The sequence below is a fragment of the Sorex araneus genome, chromosome 11, assembly GCF_027595985.1.
Source record: "Sorex araneus isolate mSorAra2 chromosome 11, mSorAra2.pri, whole genome shotgun sequence".
NCBI classification, from domain to species: Eukaryota; Metazoa; Chordata; class Mammalia; order Eulipotyphla; family Soricidae; genus Sorex; species Sorex araneus.
The window spans coordinates 4,537,974-4,546,161 of NC_073312.1; positions in this window are offsets into that span (position 1 = coordinate 4,537,974).

The following is an 8,188-nucleotide window of genomic DNA, read 5'->3' on the forward strand; positions in this document are numbered from 1 at the left end:
AGACACACACACACACAGACACACACACACACAAAAGATAAAGGAGCCATTAGTGGGACCAGACAGTGGGGAGGATGCTTGCCTTGCATCTTAGCACCCCATATGGTCCCCTGAGCCCGCCAGGAGGACAGAGCCAGGAGTAACCCCTGAGCAGGGCAGGGTGTGGCCGAGAGAGCAGTCATTAGCACGGAGAACTGCACACACTTAGAGATGTGAGAGTAAATGATGTTCTAACAGAGAGCCCTGCACTTAGGAAAGCAATGCTCGGGTCAGGAAACAGCTCCCGGGGCTGGGTCACACCCCAGGGCCCCTGAACACCTCTGCGGGCTGAGCCGAGAGTAATCCAGAGCCCTGCCACCTCTCTCCCCCGACCAAATTACCACCAAAGAAGAAATAAATGTTCTCACTATTGAAGCCACAAAACTGCTCAGTGTAATCCAGCATATAAAGTTAATCAATGAAATGAAAAAGGAACAAAAGCTCTTTCAAAAACAGAAAAAAATAATATTTTTTTTTGAAAATAGAAAGCAGCAATTACTAGGGGGAAAAACTTTAAAATTGCTCCATAAATTATAGGAGCAGGCTCTCTCTCTTGCCATAGGTAAACAGGACATCTTCTCGTTTGTTTCATTTGATTGTGACGCTTGCAAGGTCCTGTGGATTTCAGGGAAGCTTCTCACGAGATGAGCGACTTACACGGCGTCTGCTCTGACGGCGACCTCAGCTTGGCTGGTAACAGACAGGCCTCGGGAAGCTTCTCGGGACACAGACAGGGACAGTGCTCGGTGTGGATGCTGGGGCCCGGCAGAAAGTGCGAGAACGCTGGGTCCAGAGCAAAGCCAGCCCCTGGGCGGTCCCAGGCCACGCGTGAAGGGTCCCCCCAAACCGCTCTTCCCACCACGGCCTGATGGGGGCACCGCTGAGCAGCCAGGGCTCCGCTGTGAGGGCCACAGCCAGGCCGTGTGGCCTCCTGGAACCACAGGGACAAAGGGGAAGGAAGGGGAGCTTCTTTCCACCCAGGACACCTGCAGTTTTTTTTTTCTTTTTGGGTCACACCTGGCAACGCACAGGGGTTACTCCTGGCTTCGCACTCAGGAACCACCCCTGGCGGTGCTCAGGGGACCATATGGGATGCTGGGATTCAAACCCGGGTCGGCTGCGTGCAAGGCAAACGCCCTCCCCGCTGTGTATAGCTCCAGCCCCCCACTCGCAGTTTTTAAAAATAAATTATTTCATTTCTGTTTTTCTGGGCTTACTCCTGACTCCGGCAAGCTCCCCATGGTGTATTCAATATGCCAAAATCAGTAACAACAAGTCTCACAATGGAGACGTTACTGGTGCCCGCTCGAGCAAAACGATGAGCAACGGGATGACAGTGACAGTGACTCCTGACTGTATGCAGGGGTCACTGGCCGTGCTCAGGGCCCATATATATATATATATGCATGTATATATAGTGCTGGGATCAAACTGGGGGCAGTCACCTGCAAGGCAAGTGCCTTTCACCCTGTACTGTGTCCCTCCGGCCCCGCTGGTTTTGCTTTTAAATTTCCTTTGCATGCCTGGGATCAAGCCCAGACGCACGCACGCCATGCAAACTCTTTGCCTCAGCCTCAGGCTTGGCCACTGCGTTCATTTTATTCTATCAGAGCACCGTGAGTGATCGAGTTATTCCTCTTCAGGGTTCAGACACAGTGTCCAGCACTGGTCCTGCCCCAGTGTCACGGCCGTCCACCCCTGCCCAGGTTCCCGCCCCTCCCCCCACCCCGCCCTTTCTAAGTTGTTTCCGTTTGGGTCTCCTGGTTCCAGCTCTGTCATTCCGTAACCACCAACGCCCCTGAATCCCCTGGCTCCGGGGGCTTCTCATCCATCTCTCCTCCCCACTCCCCTTGCTTGCTCGCTTTCTCTCTATATACTGGACCAGGGATATTTTTATTTTTTATTTGCCAAAAACAGTAACAACAAGTCTCACAGTGGAGACATTACTGGTGCCCACTTGTGCAAATCTATGAGCAACGGGATGACAATGACAGTGATTTAAAAAATATATTTAGGGGCTGGAGTGATAGCACAGCGGGTAGGGCATTTGCAGAGCCAGGAGTGACCCCTGTGCATTACTGGGTGTGACCCAAAAAGCAAAAAATATATATATATATATTTATTAGGTTTTGGGGTTGCAGTACTCAGGGGTTCCTCCTGGTTCTGCACTCAGGGATCACTCCTGGCAGTGCTCAGGGGACCATTGGGGTGCCAGGGATGGAACCCGAGTAGGCTGCATGGAAGGCAAGTGCCCTGCCTTCGGGCTGCCTCTCGGGCCCAGAATGTGAACTTGGGCCGTGTACACAGCAAACGCCCTGCTCATTGAGCTATCTCTTTTCTTTTTTCTTTTTGGGTCACACCCGGCTATGCACAGGGGTTACTCCTGGCTCTGCACTCAGGAATTACCCCTGGCGGTGCTCAGGGGACCCTATGGGATGCTGGGAATCGGACCCGGGTCGGCGACATGCAAGGCAAACGCCCTACCCGCTGTGCTATCGCTCCAGCCCTGAGCTATCTCTTCTTAAGGAGTCAAGTAAAGAGAAAATCTCTCTTTCTCCTCTCCTCTTCCCATCCCCTGTGTGTCTCTCTTGTGTTGGGGCTATAACCTGCAGTGCTCAGGGTTTATGCGGACTCTGGGCCCCCTACTGGGAGGGTTCAGGGGGACCATATAGGGTTCTGGGGATCAAACCCAGGTTGACCACGTACAAGGCGACAGCCCGACCCCTGTACTATCACTCTGGGCCCCATAAAATCCACCTCTTAGCTTTCCAGCTCACATGTGCGGGGGATCAACCCTGCACTTCATATATTTGGGCCCTACCAGGCGGTGCTCAGGGCTGATTCCTGGCTCTGCACACAGGGACCACTCCCGGCAGGGTTTGGGGGACCAGACGGGGTGCTGGAGATCGAACCCGGGTCAGCCATGTGCGAGGCAGACGCCCTCCCCGCTGTACTATCGCTCCGGCCCCCTGAATCGATTTTCTCTAGCGTGGTTTCTCTCTAGGGCCCCGAACACCCCCTACTTCCCCACACCTGAAGCTGTCAGAAAGATTCTGGGGGTGACCCATGTTTCAGTCCAGCTGAGTGGTCCTGGCCGCCCTGCATCAGTCCGGGCCCACGAGCTAGAGCCAATGTCCTAGGGCTGGAGCGACAGTACAGCGTGGGGGAGGCTGCACTGCACGTGGCCATGGACTGGGTCAGCACCCGGCACTGCAGACGGTCCCCAGAGCCCTGCAGGGGTGATCCTTGAGCTCAGAGCCAGCAGGAAGCCCCACGCACTGCCAGGTGTTGTGAAAACAAAGAAAAGCAAATATTCCGGGGCTGGAGCAATAGCACAGCGGGGAGGGCGTTTGCCTTGCATGCGGCCGACCCCGGTTCTAATCCCAGCATCCCATATGGTCCCCTGAGCACTGCCAGGAGTAATTCCTGAGTGCAGAGCCAGGAGTAACCCCTGTGCATCGCCGGGTGTGACCCAAAAACCAAAAAAAAAAAAAAAAAAGCAAATATTCCAAGCAATGGTACTTATTTGGGAACCAAACATCTCCCAGACTCTTGTGGGTTGGACTTGCTAGACTTACTTACTTTATACTTAATTACTTTGTACTTGACTCAGTCCAAGGAGGAAGGGCCCCGTCCAACAGGAGCCATCTAGGGGCCGAGGAGCGTGTTCTTGCATGAAGACTCCAGGAACCAGGAGCACATGGCCTCAGAGAAACCACCGGCCATGCTGGGCCCCCGTCTGTACTTCTCGGGAACCCCAGAAACGGACTGTGAACTAAGGGAAGTTGGAGTGGCTCTGGACAGATGGGCCCCCAGATCTGTGTTACTGCCGACGGAAGGGGGGGGCACGCTTTTGCCTGGCAGGGAGCTCAGGGTGAACGCAGGGCAGACGGCAGTGACCACAGCAGCATCTACACGTCGGTCTTGTCTTGGCCACGGAACTAAGAAGTTGGGGCTGGGGGCTGCAGAGACCCTGAGACCCAGGGACGCCTTCAGAATCACTGCCAGGGAGGCACGCGTGGAAGGAGTCATGTAGCTACCGAGCCCCTATTTCAGAATTCTTTCATTCTGCACGACTGCAGCAAAGTTAGGAACTACAATAGGGGGCAGGTGGGGCTGGAGTGATAGCACAGCGGGGAGGGCGTTTGCCTTGCACGCGGCCGACCCGGGTTCGATTCCCAGCATCCCATAGGGTCCCCTGAGCACCGCCAGGAGTAATTCCTGAGTGCAAAAGCCAGGAGTAACCCCTGTGTATCACCAGGTGTGACCCAAAAAGCAAAAAAAAAAAAAAATACACAATAGGGGGCAGGTATGTATTCCCGCCAGGACCCAGGGACACCAGCTCTCCCGTAGGTCCAAGTATCTTTCCAGATTCGTTGCTTCCGTGTGGGGTCAACTCAGTGCTGAGGCTCTCCGTGACTGCACCCAGGTGTCACTCCTGTCTCAGCTAAGGACCAAATTTCACACCGGGGATCAAACCAGGGTCAGCCACGTGTAAGGACAGCTCCCTATAGGCTGTCCTATCTCCATGGTCCCTCCGTCATTTGTCTGTTCACGGGCCACCAGTGGTGGCGCTCAGAGGCCACGAGGTCGGGCACTGAACCCAGAGTCTTACACAGACGTCACACGTGCGCTAGCACCTGCGCCTCAGTCTATACCACTGAACTCTTCTTTTGTTGGCTTCAGGGCCTGCTCCTGGCTCAGCACTCAGGAGTCACTCCTGGGGGTGCTCGGGCGACCATATGGGATGCCGAGGATCGAACCCGGGTCGAACGTGTGCAGGGCAAGTGCCCAAAGGCTATAGTATCGTTCTGGCCCCCTTAGTTTTTGATTTTTTTTTTTTTTTTTTGGTTTTTGGGTCACACCCGGCGATGCACAGGGGTTACTCCTGGCTCTGAACTCAGGAATCACCCCTGGCAGTGCTCAGGGGACCATATGGGATGCTGGGAATTGAACCCGGGTCGGCCGCGTGCAAGGCAAACGCCCTCCCCGCTGTGCTATCGCTCCAGCCCCAGTTTTTGATTTTTGATGTTTGGCCACACCTGGCTGTGCTCAGGGCTTACTCTTGGCTCTGTGCTCAGGGATCACCCCTGGTGGGGTCTGGGGGACCATGTGGGCTACCAAGGATCGGACCCAAGTCAGCTCTGGGCAAGGCCAGTGCCCTCCCCGCTGTCCTATGGCTCAGACTCGAGATTATTGTTATTTGAACAGTCCTATTTTTCCTGCTGTGTCATGGATCAAACTGCACAGGACACCAATGACTCCACCTAGGACGGTTTTCCCCACGGTACACACGTGGCTGACCCTGGTGTGATCGCCGGTGTGAAATGTGGCCCCGAAGCTCTGACAGGAGAGACACCGGAGTGCCGTCACGGGGAACCTCAGCACTGCGACCCCAAACGAAAGCAACAGATCTGGAAAGATACTGCTATCGCCGACATCCTGATTGGGAACATGGCTGGCCTCATCTGTGGCTAGAGAGCATCTTCCCAGGCCCAGGAGCCTCTGACTGCCACTGTTTCCATGGCTACGTCTCTGGGGGGGACCAACACCAAACACCCCAGCCGTAGTTTTGATTTCATTGCTCTACTAGGAAAACTCGTCATGAACATCTTCTGCCTCAATCTGCCTCTCAGACCCTTGGAAGGGAGAGACGCACATTCCAGTCCAGTGAATGCTCCCGGCCCAGGTCCGTCAGGGAGCGTCCACAATGGGTCAGTTACAGCAAACATCCTGGGGCCCGCGCGACAGTGCAGCGGGGAGGGTGCCTGCCTTGTGTCTGGCTGATCCAGTTTTGATTCCTGGCACCCCATAGAGTGCCCAGGCCTGCCAGGAGTAAGCCCTGAGCACAGAGCCGAGAGCAAGCCCCGGAGCACTGTCAGGTATGGCCCAAATAACAAAGATAAATTTAAAAAAATAATAATACGATTCTGCTGCACCGACACGGGTGGTGATGGAGGTGGGGGCGGGCAGGGGGTGCCGTGGCCTGGCGAGCGGCGAACAGTAACGGGAAACTTGCCCACCACAGCACAGTGCTTTTTATTTATTTTATTTTATTTTATTTTTTGCTTTTTGGGTCACACCTGGCGATGCACAGGGGTTACTCCTGGCTCTGCACTCAGGAATTACCCCTGGCCGTGCTCAGGGGACCATATGGGATGCTGGGATTTGAACCAGGGTCGGCCGCGTGCAAGGCAAACGCCCTACCCGCTGTGCTATCTCTCCAGCCCCCACAGTGCTTTTTAAAGTCCTGCTGCAGGTGGGCACTGCGTGACAGGTGTGCCAGGCTGGCTGAGTGCCCCTGGGCCTCTGCAGCTCTGCTTGGCGGCCTAAAAATAAAATAAACCCATCAGCAGACTATCATCTGGGGCTCCAAAGCAGATTCATTACTCATCCGGCGGCTCCCGGAACTCCAAAGACACTCGTGAGCGGGTAAATGCTCCCGTACGCTCCGGAGACAGCCAGGGAGGCCAGGACCCCAGCCCCGCTGTTGGCGGGACCGACGGAGGGCCTCAAACAAGACCCGTGTGCGGGGAGACGCACGCGCCGAGTCAGGAGGAAGCCGAGGGCCAGAGAAACCGCAGGGAACAGCGCCTGGAAGCCGATCACTGCCATGAAGTGCGAGGCGGGACGGGGAGGGGCCGGGAGGGCCCCGTGCACGGTGGCGGGGCGGTAATGCAGTAGCCCTGAAACAGGCGTTGCATCGTGTACTGCAATGGTCCCTGGAAGGGCGGAGGGCATGCACAGCATCCAGGGGCCCGGGTGCGATTCGGGCACTGCATGGTTCTCCAGCCGCCACCGGGAGTGACCCCAAACAGAGCTGGGAGCAGCCTCTGAGCATCACCCAGTGTGGCCCCCAAATAAAAGAGGTCAGGGCAGCAGTTCAGTGTCACCTGTGAGACCTAGGTTGGTTCCCAGCACGCCCCGCCCCGCCCCCCACCACACCAAGGCCAACAGGGCCTGGTCACCGCAGACCAGCCCTCCTGTCAATGCTGCCCGGGGGCGGTTCTGAGGCGGAAAGCCACGCTCATTCTCCCGGAAACCAGCAGGAAGCTCACGGGGTCTCGCTTCTCCAATATCCTCTGACGTCAGCCAGAGAAAAAACCTGACGTGTTTCCATACCCCTTTAAAAAGTCAGAAGTAGGGCTGGAGAGATAGCACAGTGGGTAGGGTGTTTGCCTTGCACGCGGCCAACCCGGGTTCAAATCCCAGCATCCCATATGATCCCCTGAGCACGGCCAGGGGTAATTCCTGAGTGCAGAGCCAGGAGTATCCCCTGTGCATCGCCAGGTGTGACCCAAAAAAAAAAAAAAAGTCAGAAGTTCTGGAATGAGTGAAGCAAGGCAAGGGAGAGCTTGTCACCGGCAGATGGGTCTGAAAACAATGCCACCACGAGCAGACGTGTTTGCACTGTCACACCGACTTTTTCAGTCAGACACACTAGATTTCGGCATGGCATAAAAATCAAAAACCAAACAAACAAAAAAGATGACCACAGGTTCAGAGGCTGCGGGAGGTGGCGGGGAAACCCTAGCACCCTCCTGCAGATGAAGGGGTCCCAGGGGTCAGTCAGAGCCACGGTGGGGGGCGGGCAGGGAAACGAGGGTGAGGGGGCTCTGCAGACGGGCTCTTGCCACATCTGGAGGCCCGTTCAGCTGACGGCACCCAGGGCCTTCACGGCTCACCTAGAAAACGAAACACTCGTCCCAACCCGAAGTCTAAGCCGCGTCGGCCGCTTCCTGGCGAAGAGGTGTGAACCGGCCCTTTCCCGAGCCGCTGCGGCGGGGGGCGCCGCTCTGCCCACGCCAGGGGGGTCGTGCCTTTCCTGAAGCAGACGCCGGACTTGCTCACGAACCCTCGTCGGTGATTTCAGGCTTCCTGGCTCAAACGGGAAAACAAGCTGCAACTGAAAAACACAAGCCCGGCCCAACAAAGCTCCTACATAGTCCCCGAGAGCAAATTTAAAAAGGAAAAAGAAAAATGATCATTCAGGTTTCAAATGAATCTTTATTCACCAAGATTCCCAAACACTTTGTCCAGTGTCTCTCCGCCGCAGGTAACACTAACACGAGGATTTGTCAGAGGCTGCAGCGGAGTCACACCCCGTACCCGCGAGCCGCTGCTCGGCAGGGCTGGAGCCGCCTCCCAC